This window comes from Solanum lycopersicum, chromosome 6 (genome assembly GCF_036512215.1).
Source record: "Solanum lycopersicum chromosome 6, SLM_r2.1".
Classification (NCBI taxonomy): domain Eukaryota; kingdom Viridiplantae; phylum Streptophyta; class Magnoliopsida; order Solanales; family Solanaceae; genus Solanum; species Solanum lycopersicum.
The window spans coordinates 19,502,873-19,521,074 of record NC_090805.1 but is presented as its reverse complement, the minus strand read 5'-3'; the positions used below and the strand labels follow the sequence as shown (position 1 = coordinate 19,521,074).

At 33.7% G+C, this 18,202-nt stretch overlaps 1 long non-coding RNA gene across 3 annotated transcripts; it reads left to right on the top strand.

Annotated features, from left to right (window-relative positions):
• Positions 1 to 1,029: 1,029 nt before the first annotated feature.
• LOC138349116 (uncharacterized) lies at positions 1,030 to 16,890 on the top strand. Of its 3 annotated transcripts, none has more exons than XR_011221689.1 (4): positions 1,030 to 1,166; positions 2,532 to 4,634; positions 11,129 to 11,193; positions 16,529 to 16,890. It is a non-coding gene; the product is annotated as an uncharacterized lncRNA (long non-coding RNA). The 3 variants fall into 3 exon arrangements; XR_011221687.1 differs by having other exon boundaries at positions 1,038 to 1,166; positions 11,129 to 11,788; XR_011221688.1 differs by lacking the exon at positions 1,030 to 1,166 and adding an exon at positions 1,179 to 1,957 and having other exon boundaries at positions 11,129 to 11,788.
• Positions 16,891 to 18,202: the final 1,312 nt, after the last annotated feature.

Genomic DNA, 18,202 nt, shown 5'->3' with positions numbered 1-18,202 from the left:
CAATCTACTCTAAGCAGAAATTCTTTATTAACTAAGTCTTCTTGAAACTTAGTAATACAAAGAACAATGGCAAGGATTTCCTTTTTAACTGTGCTATAATTTCTTTGTGCGGAATTCCAGATTCCAGAGGAATAACAAACTAATTGTTCAGGAGAATCGGGGTTTTTTTTGTTTAAGAATACCACCGTATCCAATGTCAGAAGCATCAGTTTCAACGATCATAAAGAAATCAGGGTTAGAGATACCTAGACAAGGGAGGTTCTTAACCATATTCTTAAGAAGGATTACAGCCTTAGTATGTTCATCATTCCAAGGCAAAGGATTCTTTCTTAACCTGTCAAAGAGATGTTTTTAGAGATACCTAGACAAGGGAGGTTCTTAACCATATTCTTAAGAAGGATTACAGCCTTAGTATGTTCATCATTCCAAGGCAAAGGATTCTTCTTTAACCTGTCAAAGAGAGGTTTGCAAATGTGTCTAACTTTTTGAATAAAGTCAGCTACATAATTAAGACTTCCAAGAAATCTTTACAACTGAGTTTTATCCAAAATGACATTGGGGAATTTATCAGAAAACTCAATGGATCTGCAAATAGGTATGTAGGTGCCTTGATAAAGATCATATCCTAAAAATCTGATTTTTGTTTGAAATAATTTTATTTTCTTAGTACTAATGACTAAACCATTGTGCTAAATAATTTTAAAGAAGTATTTAAATGTTTAAAATGAGAATCAATGTCCTTGGTGAAGATTAATACATCATCAATATAAACAATTGACATATGACTAATATGATTGAAAATGGAATTCATAATGTTTTGAAATTCTGAAGGGGCATTTTTAAGCCCAAAAGGCATGAAATTCCATTCAAATTGTCCAAACGGGACTTTGAAAGCTGTTTTTTATTTATATTTTTCGGCAATTTGAATTTGCCAAAAATAAGATTTTAGATCAAATTTGCTATAAATATTTGCTTTAAAAGCTCTTTTTAAAAGATCCCTTTTGTTAGGAATCAGGTAATGAATCCATTTTAAAACGGAATTTAAAGGTTTATAATTAATAACCAATTTGGGTGAACCTCGTTCTTGTTCAGCTGCATTGTTAACATAGAAAGCTGAACAACTCCAAGGTGATGAAGAAGGACAAATAATTTTATTATTCAAGAGGGTATGAATTTCTTTTTACAGATTTTCATTAATTCATGGTTCATTTGAATAGGCCTAGCTTTTTTGAAGATGGCTTTTTCATCAAATCCATCAATATATGGTAAATCTATAACATGAGATTTTCTATCCCAAAAACTATTTTGAATTTCTGAGCAAATTTCTTTTTCAAAAATCTTTTGAAGACTGGAAATTTTAGTAACCATCTCAGGGGTTTTTAAAATTTGCTCAATTTTCTTTATTTGAATATCATCTTTCAAAAAACAAATCTGGTTGATTTTGAAAGCAGTTTTCTGATGTAAAAATTTACTTTCTTCAAGAGAAAGTGTCTTGATAAAAGGAAAGGAAATTAGCTTTCCTAAAATTTTTGTTTTGATTGAATCAAAATCTGAAATATAAGGTTTAATTTGGGTAATAAATGGTATACCCAAAATAATTTCCTCATTAATGTTTTTTGTTATAACAAAATCATTAGAAAGGCAGATACCATCATTGCAGATATGAGCATTAGAAACCTTATAATTTATAAAGATACGCTCACCAGTCGCGCTATATAATTTAGTAGTTCCCTTTTGGAGGTACTTGGTAGGGATAAGTCCTTCAACAATGCAATTACGATCTGCACCACTGTCTAACAAAGCAATTTTGTTAAGTACAAAATTAGAATTAACAATTGGTTTGATCATAATATGAGAACTTTGAGGTCTCACTTTAGTAATCATACTAATACCTGCGTCATTAATACCTTTTGGTGAAGAAGGGGCTGATTGATCAGATGATTCTTCATCCTCTGAGGTATCAATCTCTTTTTCTTTAAGAGACACTTCATTTTCTTTAAGAAATTGTTTTGCTAGAGCATCAATTTCAATTTTGTGAAGTCTGGACTTTACTTCACGAACTTCTTCTTTGAGGACGTTTACTTCTTCTCAAAGATCACTGATAGAAGATTCTTCCTTCTTGCTTGAGTATCTTTGCATGATTTGTTTAATGCTAAAAGGGGTTACATTCCGTGTAATCTCTTTATCATTTTTCTTGATAACAAGCTTATGGAGTTCTAAAAGGTAGTTTCGTTGGGCATAATCATCTTTAATGTGCTCGATTGTAACAAATAGAATTTTTGCAGAGTCTTCAGAGAGAACTCCAATGGATTGGTTGTCACAATGACAGAATGCTCCTTCGCAGTTGCATTCGTGTTCACTGTCATTTGTGTCATCCTGAGCAACATTGAGGAACTCTTCGTCCTCAGTTTCTTCTTCTTCTTCTGAAAATGACTCTGTTTCTTCTTCATTTAAAATAGTTAGAAACTTTTCTTTAGTTTCTTCGTCTATTTGAAGAAGACTGATTTTCTTTTTCTTTTTCTTGTTTCTAGGACAATCAGGAGACTTGTGTCCTTACTTTCCACAGGTCCCACATTCATCGGAAGTTTTATGAGAAGCCTTCTTGCTTCTCCTTCCTCTGGAATCTGGAATTCCACACAAAGAAATTATAGCACAGTCAAAAAGGAAATCCTTGCCATTGTTCTTTGTATTACTAAGTTTCAAGACGACTTAGTTGATAAAGAATTTCTTCATAGAGTAGATTGCAAATCTGCTAAAGAGGTCCTCCAGAAAGATGTTAAAAATGTTGTTTCTAAACAGATATTTTCCATATGGCAGGCCTTATTATCAAGCTTCAATTTTTAAATCGAATTTATTAAAGGCAAAAATAATTCTTTGCCAGATTTTCTAACCAGAGAATTCTTGAAGGGAAAATATGAGGACACAAATCAGGCCCATAACGGGCAAGCAACCAGCCAGGTCCAGCCCAAGTGACCTAACAAGAACAGGCCCATTTGCAAGAAGGCCTGAATTGAATTCAATAAGACCTGATCAAAACAGGTAGTAAGCATTGGCGTGTTTACCTCCAATCAATCCTTTAGAACTTCCCCAGAGTTGTTCAACAGGAATGGTGGTCTTAAAGAAGCCTTTTTCAAGAGACCCAGAGCCCAGCACTTCTTCTTCACCAAGAGGAGAACTCAGATTCTCTTAGAAGCAAACAAGCGGCTGCTACACAATGAAGCAACCTCGGAGTTTTGCTGAAGCAGTTACTCCCAGTAGCGCAAAGCAAGCTCCCAAAGAGAAAGAAAAATTCGAAATGATTTCTCTAAATGTTTTCCCTGTCCTTGCCTTAGACAAGGAATGTGAAGATTATGAGATAAAACATCTGTTGAAGCCTATCTATACAAATAGGAATTACGTCGACATAGATAATTTCTTAAAAATAAGAAGGTATTTCGAGTTCATCCTTGTAGATACTGGATCATTAGAAATTGAACATGAATTGGTGGACAAGTCTGATCAAGATAGTATTGCGTAGTCAAAGTTCACCATCAAGAAGATTCTATCTCCCTACAACTGGCCTGTAGATCATCTACAGACTCCAATTAATCTCTCTAAGAGGTTTAATCCACAAACCTACAATTGGTTTGACTACAAGAATGCATGGCTAAATTTCTTGTATGTTAGACCAACCACTCATACATGGTTTGTAAAGTATTGTCAAGAGATTGTAACCTCTATTATACCAAGATGGTTTTACGAATGGTGGAGCTTCTTTGGTGGAAATAAACAAGCAATGCCTCGACAGTTTGCAGAGAAATATTCTCAATTTCAAATCGACGAAGGCATATCAACCCTCCCAGAGAACATTAAACTCTATAAGTATTCTATTAAAAAATGTTTATGTTATATCATAAGTTGGACGTTTGTTATCGCAGATTTTTATAGGATCAAATTTCTTTCCAAAGAAATCTGAGTCGAAGGATGGTCTCCTGCTAAGAAGGAAACAACTACATCTTAAGGTAATAAAATAGTACAAAAGACTTCACCCTCAAAGAGTGAGTTAAAGAAGAGACTTGAGAAATCTCTTTCAAAACTAGATAACAATCCAGATGAAGTTGCTATTAATCAACTCCTCGAGGAAGCATCCTCGCAAAGTGACGACAATGGTGATATGCTAAATCCAAAAGCTTTAGCAAATTCATATTTAAATCCTTTTGATTAATGTTCTAATTGAGGTTGTTAAGAACCAGAATAATTAGTCTTTCTAATAGAGATCTAAAAGATCGGAATTATCTAAGAAAGAAGCAAAGAAGTCTCAAAGAAGACGAATTCTTTTCAAAAGAAAAAGAAGTGGAGCATAATTAAAGAGAAACATTTTGGCAGACATAGCTTTATCAAAAGATAAAGATAAAGATTCTTTTCAAAAAGAAGATAAGATATTTTGCTTTATCAAAAGAAATGGACGGAAATCAATAGCAAATCAGAAGAAGAGCTTTTAGATTTGCTTATACTTTTGTCTCCAATCTTTTGCTTATATAAGGCATTGTAATTTATCAATTCAAGCATCGGAAAATTTACACTACAACTTTTATCGAATGCTTTCTTTTCTATGTACACACTAAGATTATGATGGAATAAAGTCTTCTTCATTAGTAAGTTCTTTATTTTATTTGTCTTCTATATTTTGCTTCTGCACGATCCCCTTTTTATGGTATCAAAGACACGTTAATGACACCCATTGTTAACATGAGTAGCTAAATTCTTTGGTTCTCTTGGCTGATAGAAATCATGTGATTCGTTAGATAATGAAATAATCTTAACTTAGCTATTATCCGTCTTATGAATTATTATATTTGATTCTTTATAATCTGTTGAAATTATCCTAGTTTTTATCTTGTATAATATACTCTGTTAATTTTGACTAAAAATTTTAAGCCAAGGTTTCTTATTATCATGTTGAGGTTTTGTCTCTGCATAAGTCTTAGTATGCCGATTAATCTCCGGCTTAAGGATTTGGATAGCCTAATGGTAGATCATAGTAAGTCCAGTAAGACCCTGGAGGGGCAGACAGCCGATCTTATGGTGATCCGTTCTACAATAAGACTTGCCAAAGACTTGTAAAAAATCCAACATGCGTGATAATAGTTGAGTAACATCCAAAGCCTATTTAATTGATTAAGTCATTGTTAACTTTTGTATTATTTAGATAATCACTGTTTTAATTTCTAAAGATTTTAAGAACCAATTTTAATCTTAGATTAGTTGGATAGTCTTTGTTAAAATTATTTCTAACAAATTTCTTATCCTTGAAGTTCTTTCATGCCTAAAGACAACTATTTGTTCTCATGAATAGCAACAATGTTGTTAACTCTGTTAATTGCTCTATATCTAAAGAAGATATGTGTTTAAAAAATTGGTCTATTCCTAAAGAACCTGTTAATAAAATTTACCAGATAGGTAATTTCAGTTTATTTAAAAGTTTTAATATAAAAACAAGTGAATCTACTTCTGCAATAAATAATTCTTTAGAACTATTAATTTGCTTATTGCTGCTGATTTTGACAGGTATAGAAAGGAATTTAAATTCCTTCATATTGGTCTTGTACAAGTTGCAATTAAACCTCTTTTCCGTAAAGGTCTTAATATTCCTATTTATTTAATGCTTAGAGACGCTAGACTTCTCAATGATGAAGATTCTCTCCTAGGAATCTTAGAAAGTAACCTTGCTCATGGGCCAGTTTACTTCAATTGTTATCCTAATTTCTCTATCGAAATAGATGATCCAAATATTCTTTATACTTTGAACCTCAATGTCAAAAACCAAGAATATGAATAGCAAGCTAGGAACCAGAGATCTAGCTGTAATATATTGGGTATATTACAAGCTGATGAAGACCACTATTGCCCCAAAGGCAATTAACTCTAATCCCAAAGGTGTTACTATGCTTATGGAATCAAACGAAGAGCATAACACTACTTTTGTGCCTAGAATATTAAAGTGGAATTAGATCCTTTCCGACGAGAGTTTGAAATTTGAATCCATCACAGAACCACTTCAAGTTCAACCTTCCAGGTCTTCTATAGAAAATATCTTTCAATTTTCGTATGGATCTGTTAACCTAATGTTTCTCAGATCTAATTCTTTCAATATTGAGTCTTCCAGTAGGAGAATGTTGATTTCTAGACCTTCTACTTCAAAAAACCGGGAGGGAGGAGAAGAAAACTTGTATGAAACCACGGAGGTTTCAGAACAACATGGTAAGTTTCGGTTGGTAGATTTCACCCAAACCATCCCCAAAGTTTATTATAATTCTTCTTTTGTAGGTAGTCCAACTCCTAGAGAAATGAAAGCACCTTCTCATATGAAGAAAGATTCTATTAGAACCATTAAGTCGGTTGACAAGTTTACTGCTGACTTAAAAAGGATAAATAAATTGTGGGTTAGCCAAAAGCATGCTTTGAAAAAAGCTTGGTATGTGGATACATACCCTAAAGAACAAAGGATCTTGTTAAAAGACAAATGGTTTAAAGTATGAAGAGATTCAAAACAGAAATTGAATTCTTCAAATGGTTTGAAGCCACAAGACAAGTCAGTGAATGCAGTTCATCGCTCCGAGTCCTTGTTAACAGCTGGCACACCAAAGACAAAGTTGTCGAAAGTGTTACTCCGCCTCTTGAAGGCATAAACATCCCTTACAGGAATGATTTCCTTAAGGCAGCTCCCTTCAAAAAGCCCTCAGTACACAAAGAAAAAGACTTTGTTACTGTTGAAGATATAAACAAGGTTTTCAAATAGAATAATTATACTAACCAGGTTATTCATGTTGTTTCAAAACAAATAGAAGAATCAAAGTATAATTACAGTGGTACCATTCAAATTGGTAACAAACCCAGTTCTTCCAAATCAGGTTTCAATCTAGAAACCAATCCTATATTCAAAATCCATAAATTTTCCCCAAAGGATTTTTCCAAGACAACCAGTGAATTCAATAACTCTCCTGAAATCCTTGAAAGGATTAGTGAGCATCTTAAGAGAATTAATATTTCTCAGGGTGATAAGGTGGGAGCTATCAAAGAAAGACTCCCTCATTCCAAAAACTTTTATCTCAGACCTTCCTTTCCAGACATCTAGTTTGAAGAAAATAATATGCATCCCAGAGTGTTGCAGATGGTACAAGTATAACAGAATGGAATATAGATGGTATGGCTGATGGCCAAATCTATAACAAACTCCAAGAAATGGGTATGGATGTTACAGCTTACAAGTGGAAAGGTACCACTGATAAGCATGCAGCTAATAGGATAGTTGCAGGTTTTACGGGTACTTTAAGAAATTGGTGGGACAATCATCTCACAGAACTTAAAAGGAATGATATTCTTAATGCTGTTGCAAGAAAGAATGTTGTTAAGGTTGAAGGAGAACATAGTACTAAAAGTAGTAGAAGATGCTAATGCCACCCTTCTCTACAGCATAGCAAAGCATTTCGTGGGGGAACCACGACCTTTCCAAGACAGAAGTTTGGAAATATTAAACAATCTTTACTGCAAGAAATTAATTGATTTCAGGTGGTTTAAAGATATGTTTATAACTACGGTCATGCTAAGAGATCACTGTAACAATGATTATTGGAAAGAGAGAATCCTTAGTGGATTACCTCCTCATTTTGCAGAAAAGGTTTGATCCAAAATAAGAGATTGATGTGAGTACAAAATCCCATATTCAGAAATGACTTATGGAAATCTTACCAGCTTAATTCACTTCGTAGCTATGGAGCTATATACCGACCTAAAGCTGAAAGAACAACTTAAGAAGGATAAAAAATTTTCAAGTAACGAGCTCGGAAGTTTTTGTTAAGACTTTGGTTTCCCTAGTCTAAGACCTCCTTCTGCAAATAAGCTTCCAAAAATTAAGCGATCAAGAAAATCGTCTCCTGGGAAGAAGTCCTCTAAAAGAAAAGGAACTTCCAGTGGAAAGAGAAGCACGAAGGCTTCTCATAAAACTTCTGATGAATGTTGGACTTGTGGAAAGTCAGGAAACAAGTCTCTTGATTGTCCTAGAAACAAGAAAAAGGGAAAGAAATTCAGTCTTCTTCAAATAGACGAAGAAACTAAAGAAAAGTTTCTAACTATTTTAAATGAAGAAGAAACAGAGTCATCTTCAGAAGTAGAAGAAGAAACTGAGGACGAAGAGTTCCTCAATGATGCTCAGGATGATACAAATGACAGTGAACAGGAATTCAACTGCGAAGGAGAATTTTTTCATTGTGACAACCAATCCATTAAAGTTCTCTCTGAAAACTCTGCAAAAATTCTCTTTGCTACAATCGAGCACATTAAAGATGATGATGCCCGAGGAAACTACCTTTTAGAACTCCAGAAGCTTGTTACCAAGCAAATGGATAAAGAGATTACAAGGAATGTAACCCATTTTAGCATGAAACAAATCATGCAAAGATACTCAAGCAAGAAGGAAGAACCTTCTATTAGTGATCTTCAAGTAGAAGTAAACCTCCTCAAAGAAGAAGTTCGTGAAGTAAAGTCCAGACTTCACAAAATTGAAATTGATGCTCTAGCAAAACAATTTCTTAAAGATAATGAAGTCTCTCTTAAAGAAAAAGAGATTGCTACCTCAGAGGATGAAGAATCCTTGATCAATTAGCCCCTTCTTAACTAAAAGGTATTAATGATGTATGTATTTGTATGATTACTAAAGTGAGACCTCAGAGTTCTCACATTATGATCAAACTAGTTGTTAATTCTAATTTTGTACTTAACAAAATTGCTTTGTTAGACAGCGGTGCAAATCGTAATTGCATTGTTGAAGGACTTATCCCTACAAAGTACCTCCAAAAGGGAACTACTAAATTATACAGCGCGACTGGTGCTGTATCTGTATAAATTATAAGCTTTCTAATGCTCATATCTGCAATGATGGTATCTGCCTTGCTAATGATTTTGTTATAACAAAAAATATTAATGAGGAAATTATTTTGGGTTAATAAATTACCAAATTAAACCTTATATTTCAGATTTTGGTTCAATCAAAACAAAAATTTTAGGAAAGCAAATTTGCTTTACTTTTATCAAGACACTTTCTCTTGAAGAAAGTAAATTTTTACATTAGCAAACTGCTTTCAAAATCAACCAGATTTGTTTTTTGAAAGATGATATTAAAATAAAGAAAATTGAGCAAATTTTAAAAACCCCAGAGATGGTTATTAAAATTACCAGTCTTCAAAAGAATTTGGAAAAAGAAATTTGCTCAGAATTTCCAAAAAGTTTTTGGGATAGAAAATCTCATGTTATAGATTTACCATATATTGATGGATTTGATGAAAAAGCCATCTCCACAAAAGCTAGGCCTATTCAAATGAACCATGAATTAATGGAAATCTGTAAAACATAAATTCATACCCTCTTGAATAATAAAATTATTCGTCCTTCTAAATCACCTTGGAGTTGTTCAGCTTTCTATGTTAACAATGCAGCTGAACAAGAATGAGGTTCACCCAGGTTGGTTATTAATTATAAACTTTTAAATTCCGTTTTAAAATGGATTCGTTACCCGATACCTAACAAAAGGGATCTTTTAAAAAGAACATTCAAAGCAAATATTTATAGCAAATTTGATCTAAAATCTGGTTTTTGGCAAATTCAAATTGCCGAAAAAGATAAATATAAAACAGCTTTTAATGTCCTGTTTGGACAATTTGAATGGAATGTCATGCCTTTTGGGCTTAAAAATGCCCCTTAACAATTTCAAAACATTATGAATTCCATTTTCAATCATATTAGTCATATGTCAATTGTTTATATTGATGATGTATTAATCTTCTCCGAGGACATTGATTCTCATTTTAAACATTTAAATACTTTCTTTACAATTATTAAGCATAATGGTTTAGTCATTAGTGCTAAGAAAATAAAATTATTTCAAACAAAAATCAAATTTTTAGGACATGATCTTTATCAAGGCACCTACAAACCTATTTGCAGATCCATTGAGTTTTCTAATAAATTCCCCAATGTCATTTTGGATAAAACTCAGTTGCAAAGATTTCTTGGAAGTCTTAATTATGTAGCTGACTTTATTCCAAAAGTTAGACGCATTTGCAAACCTCTCTTTTATAGGTTAAATAAGAATCCTTCGCCTTGGAATGATGAACATACTAAGGATGTAAGGATAGAATCCAAATTCTATGATGTATAAGAAGATTGTAATGGAACTTTATACTGAGAACTGATAGGCTAGCTATGAGTGGCGATTCCTTCTTTCGAGAATGTAGAGGTTCGTGTGATTCTCATGAGATGAGACTATTAGTCCAGACGGATAAGGGTCTGCTTATATCTCCTAGTCTTTGAACCTATGCATCCAACATAGGGACCTAGCAGGGTTCAACTCCCTATATACGGTAGCATGTTTTGGCTTCACTTTTGCAAGTGATTCCACCTCTTTTATGTTTGGGGTAGACATAGATTTCATGATGCTCACATGATCTATGTCAGTTAATTTTAAAGTTCCCAAAGTAAGAATGAGGTAAACCTCATAAAATGCACACAATGAAATGAACAATACCAAAGGTGTTTGGGTAGGATAATCAAGAGGTGAACTATACTGATGTAATTACACTAGGTCATTCTTATTCATTGCATAGTGAACCCAATGAGAGTCATAAACTACATCCTAGGTATAGATGATGTTTACACTAGCCTATAAATTAAAGGAAATGAAGTACGTATGAATGAATGAAGCAGACTCTATGTTTTCGAAAGAAGGCTCTCTAGTTTAGGTCCCATATCTTGAACCCTCATTTTGGGAAGTCCTATTGTTAAGGCCATGGTTCCAGGGTCCCATGGGCATATGAACAAATGAAATGAAATATGATATGTGTTATACACAATAGGTTATGTGCTATATGCAATAAGCTATATGTTGTGTGCAATATGATACGTATGATGATGCATGATAGTCTCATGGCATGACTTTTCTAATCCTATTTTTGCAAGTCCACTGACTTGACTTTCCACAACACATATCACTAGGAGATAGCTATTCTAAATCATGCATGTTCATGGTGTGTGCTTGCATATACCCATACTTATGTACTAATTCGATACATTTATCTACTTTTTGGTGCAAGTGCAGTTGGATGTTAGAGCTTATGAATTGACGCAGAAGTTATTCGAATGTGGAGCTTTCATCCGGATTTGGTAGGCCCTCATGCTTTCGAGAATACTTTCTAATTTATTCTAGCGTAGACATAGGCATGAGCAAGTAGAGTATGTTAAACTAGCATTTCTTTCATATTTACTTTCAGACATTGTATTAGTGACACTTTGGAAACTCTATATATATGACAATATCTTTCATTTGATTATCTTGATTTAGATGGTTGTTGTGAACATTTATGAGTTTTTGTAGGTAGTATTATGCGAGATCAATGGTTTCCAATATAAAGTTTAAGCAAAAAAAAGTTATATTTTCCACTAAAATTAACCTAGATGAAGTATGACGACGTATCTAGGCTTGTCTGCGACCTCTGAGAGATCAATGACGCCGGTGTCGTCTCGGGTTTAGATACAATTCATGACAGGATGCATTATGCTGTGTGTCTAAGGGGTACCGAGAGTTTCTATGATTTTAGTAAGGAAGGACACAAGGTTAGAGATTGTCTTAAGATTGATTCTAGAGGAATAGAGGGTAAGAAAGTTGCTCCTAGTATTCCAAAGGATGATGTTAAAGCAATGAGGCGTTTCTATGCATTCCGGACTGGAGGGGAGAAGCCGGACGGTTATGTTGATGAGGGTAAGTCCTTGCTTTTCTCTTTTTATTTATATGGGTTCCTTCTATGTTGGGGATTATGGTTACTATATTCGGATAGAAAGTCATAGAAGTATGTTGCATGTGCATGGTGTTTTGAGTTATTTTTATATTGAATTTCTTGAACTTCTTCCATTGCGTATTTTATGAAGTCATGATTATGCGGTAAGATATGTTTATATGATGTTACCTAGGAATAATAGCATTTTTCTATCATGAGTTGCCAAAAAGTTGTATTTTTTACAAAATTTGCTCAATTCACTATAAGGTATCGTTTACTTATTGTTAAATTTTTTAAAATTTGTCTAATTGATTATTTAGTCTAAAATTATTGTAAGGTTATTAAACTGATGTATATGAGTATGATATTCAATGTAAAATGAGTTTTTGCTATTTGGAATGAAGAATGTGTGTTTTATGGAATAATGAGTTATAGACTTATCTTTTAGTTTCTTGTTGTGTTGTGAACCTCTTGACTATTTAAAATTGATGTTTTCTTCTTTATTATTTTTTATATGTTATGTATATTATCTTTTAAGATTGAATCTCTATTTTTGGAAGTTTTCGGAGAGTGGCAAGTGTCTTACGAGGACAAGTGGGGAAGAATGTAAGATCCCGAAAATGATTTAGGTTAAATAGATCCTAACATGATTTTGATGATTTTCTAAGGTCCTAAACAGGTCTAAAAATTGTATTGAGGTAGCGTCTATGAGTTTAGGTGCGTTGGAAGTCAAACGTCAAGGGACAACCAAGACGTTCGACGACTAAGTCACCTATGTGTATCATATGTTGTTCTATGTGTATATTTGTGATACATGAGGTTATAAGATCCTTATATGAGTTATTATAATGTATATAGTCAGTGCGCAAAGTTTCATGATGTTTGGAGGTCAAACATCAAAGAATCTCCATGTCGTTCGAAAGATTTGCCTTAAAAAATGACCTTGTGTGTCTAGGCATGTTTCGTCGAGTTTTACGTGTATTTTTTTGATGAAATTCTTGTTAGAGGTCCTACACTCGTATAAGATCATTTTTGGTTAGGAGACATCCTTGAAAACTGTAACAATCCTAAGAATGAATAGGATAAATACTTAGGTGTCAAGAATTCTTGCGATTAGACAAAGGCTCACACAGATTATACGCGAAGAACCACACCTCAGAACCCTTGCTACGAGCAATCAAACTAACTTGTGGAGTTGTTTGAGTTTGTAAAGGTTTTAATTAACCAAGTAAGGCTCTCAAAAATGAAGATTTAATCGAAGGAGTCTTTACCGGACTTAAAAAGAATAAATCTTATGTTTTTAGGGTCCAGGGTTAAAATGGTCATTTCCATTCCAAAGGTAATATATTAATTATCCTAATTAATTATTTAAGTAATTAATTTATTTTAAGAACAAATTCGGCTCAGGTTGACCCGAGATGGTCTATTTTGCAAGGGCCACTCTACCCGAGGTCGAGCCCCATTGGAAGCAACAAGTTGGTGATTTACTTAATGTTTATAATCTGATTTTCTAAGGTCATAATGGTCCTTTAACAATAATAATTAAATAAGGTTTTCATTTAAATTATTAAGGAGTCTTAGTTTGACTAATTCCCTAACTTAAAACTCCTATTTAAGACTACACTCTCATGATCTCTCTCTCACGTTTCATCGTATCTCTCACATTGGTTTCTATAACAAAAAACAAAGAACAGAAATAATATCAAGAGTTCTTCACACTTGAAGAACACATATGAAATTTAAAGAAAAACAAAGTAACTAAAAACGTTAAGGCAAAGAGAAGTTGTTCATTGAGTGGTGTGGACGTTGAGGTTGATTGGACTGATTTTGGAGATAGTTTTGGGCAAAAAGTTCATAGTTTGAACATCAATTAAGGTATGTGTTGCTTTCCTCTTCGTCCCTTTCCAAAGAGACCCCTTAAGATTCAAGATATTCATTCTGAAAACTAGGATTGTTCCCCCTTTGAATGTCCCTGTCACTAGCTCCAATTGAACTTTAGGTTGGGTGTATTTGCTTGTACAAAGTAAGGGTGAAATGTACTTTCATGATGTTTATGTTTAAGTATGCATGTTCAAAATTTTATGAATAATGAATATGTTGTTTGAAATCATGTGAAGTGATGTGTGTGTGCAATGTGTGGCAGTGAAGTTGGTCACTGTTTGGAGATGTATAAAGGCATGTATAATCCTGGAATTTTATGTGCAAAAGTTTTACACAATGTGATGTTCATATGGGGTGTGAAGTTACTAAATTTGAGTAAAAATGCTTGACTAATACAACTACTAAACTACACCTAACAATGCACTAAATCTTGGTGAAATGCCCTCAAACACTAACATGAAAAGGTTGATGAACGTAAGCTAAAAATTATGAATAAATTTCTAGCTTAGTGTACTTTAATTTCGTTCAAAAAGGAGGGAGGTTGGAATCTGAAAATTTAATGCATTTAAAAGAGGTGAGGGCACCAGGATTCGAACCTGTGACCTCACACTTTTGCTACTAGAATTCGCGAGAAAGGAAAAAGAAAAGGGGGCTGGGGGAATCAAAATTGGGTTTGCTGGGTTAGAAAGAAGAGAACAAGAATTAAAATGAATAAATAGGAGGCGTGGGAATCGAACTCACGACTTCAAGTTTTGAAAGGAAAATGACAAAATTAAATGAGAAAACAAAGTGAGGATGTGGGGGCTTGGTCCCAAACCCCACTGGCAAACTCCTAGCCTAGTGAACTTAAATAAATAAAAAAAATAGGAGGTTGTGCGGGTTCGAAACCACCACCTCACAGCCTCTAACGAAATTAAAAACAAAAATAACGAGGTTGTGGGGGTTCTAACCCACAACCTCCCAATGCCCTAGCAAAAATTAGAGAATCAAATGAAATAGGTTGTGGGGGTTCGAACCCACAACCCTTCGGCCAATTTAAGAGGAAACCAAGTAGAAAATTTAAGGTACAATGTTAATGTTGGGGTTCAATGTAGAGTCCCAATGTTAGGGATATTAGAAAAAATATCAATGAAAAATGTTAATGCTATCCAAGTGATTTGAATTTGGGTTCCCTTGACCAAACTTCCGTATTGATATATAAGTCATACGTGAACAAAATATCCAAGAATAATGCCACCTACTAAGATCAAATTTAAGATCTTGGCATATATACAAGATGCATAAGTCTTGTACTACATAATCATAGGAATGTATGAATTACTTAACGAACTATAGATGAAGCCCCATGGCTTGTGTGTATAATCATAAGTCTAGCATACGTTCAAAAGTAAGTGAACCTAAGATGTATGTAATGAAATTTTAAAATGAACGATGAAATGATGAAACGCTAGAAGGGGTAAGTAAGGGTGTGAAACACACTAAATGGCCAAGTGCATTGGCATATGATGAAATGAACATTCACGTAATAAGAGGTGAGAAACTATGAAAAGCAAAGTTTCTAATGATAGGAATGTGGTGTCAACATGATATGAGGCTAATTTAAATGATGAGAACAATCTCAAATGAGCCTAAGGAAATGTTACAAAAAAGTATTCACCTATGAGAGTGTAAGATAATGAAGAGACCAATCTCTATGAACACTCTAATGAAAGTATTGAGCTTAGCACACTTAACACGAATGATGATATGGAAATCATCCAATGAGCTATGATGTCCTCATACTAGAAGCCAGCTTCCATGACGTATGAGATGAATGAAATGAAACTTTATTCAGAGCACCGATAGGCTAGCTACAAGTGGTGATGCCTTTTTTAGGGAAGGGAGGAGTTTCCCGTTACTCTCATGATATGAGACTGTCTGTCTTGCCGGATATCGGTCTCCTTATATCTCCTAGTCTTCGAACCTATACAACCAATATAGGGATCTGGCGGGGTCAAATTACCATTTACGCTAGCATGTTATGGGTCACTTTGGCTGATGATTCCACCTCTTTTTGGTGTGGGAGAGACACAGGATTTCATGATGTGAGCATGCTCTATGTCTGTTCCAGTTAAATATCTCAATGAAAAAATGAGGCCAACTTTAAATGATGCATGTATGAAATGAATGATATCGAAGGAGTTAGGATAGGGTAATCAAAAGGTGAGTTAGATTCAAGTAATGACATTTTGTCATTCTTGGTGATTGCAAAATGAACTTAATGAAAGTCTAAAAATACATCCTAGGTATAGCTGGTGTTTATACTGGCCTATGAATGAAATAAAATGGAGTACGTATGAATGAACGAAGCAGACTCTGTGTTTTCTAATGAAGACTCTATAGTTGAGGCCCATCTGTTAAGGCCTCATTCCAGGGATGTCTTAATGTTAAGTCGATGATTCACAAGGTCTCATGGCATATGAATGAATGATATGAAGAAAGTTATGCGCTTCATGAAAAGTTTGTTGTATGCTATATGATATGTGCTACGTGTAAATGTTATATACTGTCTGCAAATATCAAAAGTATGATGATGTATGTTAATCTCATGGCATAACTTTCCAATTCAAAATCAGGAATTTTCACTGACTATCCTAATCCAAATTTGGAAAGCTAATTGGCTTTCCTAATCCAAATTTGGAAACTTTCCTAATCTCAATTTGGAAAGTACACTACGTGACTTCAAAAAATCATATTGTTTGGAAAGAGCTATTCTTTCTCATGCATGTTCGTGGTGTGTGCTTGCATATACCCATACTTAGTACAAGTGTGTACTAACCCTATAAAAACTCTACTATTTTTAGTTGCAGGCACAAGTGGACGTTAGAGATTCAGGATCATCATTGCAGTTATCCGGGCGTCCAACATTCATCCGGTGGCCTCACCTCATTAAAATGCATTAAATTTCAAGATTCCAACCTCCTTTTTGAACGAAATTAATGTACACTAAGCTAGAAATTTATTCATAATTTTTAGTTTCCTTTCATCAACCTTATCTTTTTAGTTTCTTAGGGCATTTCACTAAGATTTAGTGCAATGTTAGGTGTAGTTTAGTAGTTACATTAGCCAAGCGTTTTCACTCAGAATTAGTAACTTCACACCCCATATGAATATTACATTGTGTACAACTTTTGCACATAAAATTCAAGGATGATACATGCCTTTACACATCTCCTAACAGTGACTAAGTTCACTGCCACACATTGCACACACACATCACTTTTTCACATGATTTCGAACAACATAATCATTATTCATAAATTTGTAACATCATGCTATGATAAAAGGTTTGTCATGACTTGTGAGCACCACTTAGAAGTAACATGGCGTACTTTACCTCTTAGAAGTCTTATACAAGCACATAGTTATCATAAATCACATTTTTTTGGTATACTTAGCGGAAAATTTATAACTTTCATAGCACATCATATGCTAGAACATCACTTTCATTATATATATAAAAAATCATAATACTTAGTTAGACGGTAAGTCTATTTGGCATCATAGACTCAACATTATTAGAGTACATTAGGTACACGACCCTTATAACATAAAATATCACTAAGCTATTACATAATTATACATAAAACATGATATAGTATTACAACCATGCAAAAACATGCATTTAAAGAAGATATTTTGAAACCATGCATCATGCCTTTTGTGAAAACTTCATAATTTTTTAATATCATAAGCATAATACAATTCACATACTTCATATAGACATATAAAATAGTCACCACATCACATAAGCCGTACATTACATTTTTAGCACATTGGCATCACATTACAATAACTACTTTTTCATTTATAGTAAGCCCCTTTTCATTAAAAGTAACCTCTTTTTTTTTGTAAAATCCTTAATTTCCCAAGTGACCCTCTTGTGATACTTGGCGCAATGTATAGATAATGTGCCATTGAACTATTCACACTTAAGCATCCCCTTAAGGCCATAAAATAATTATACATACAACCTTCATTAACCAAACACATGTATTCATAGAACAACTTCATATAACAAGACATTTATCTCAAATTTGAGCTATTATACTTTATGGACTACATAGAAGAACTCATTCAAAGACCACATACCAGTCAAGATTTCCAACATCATCATAATAAGACAATAGTCAATATTAACATACTTAGACTTGTATTCACAAAGACATCATAAAACACTACTCATAATTTCATTCTAGGCCCACTAGTGTAATGTAGATATGAAGTCCCATAACCTAATTCATACTAAGTAAACCGACAGTGACAGTACAAGACTTAACATGTACTTCATACATCAACCATGAAACTATATCAAACTACATGCATATCAATTAGGACCTTCATCATATAGACTCTTTAGGACTCATACCATGAATATCATCACAACAACTAGACAATTCTACAATGTCATGCATAAGGAACATAAACATGTACATATAAATTAGAACACCTTCCTAGAACTCCCTTCAAGACCTAGT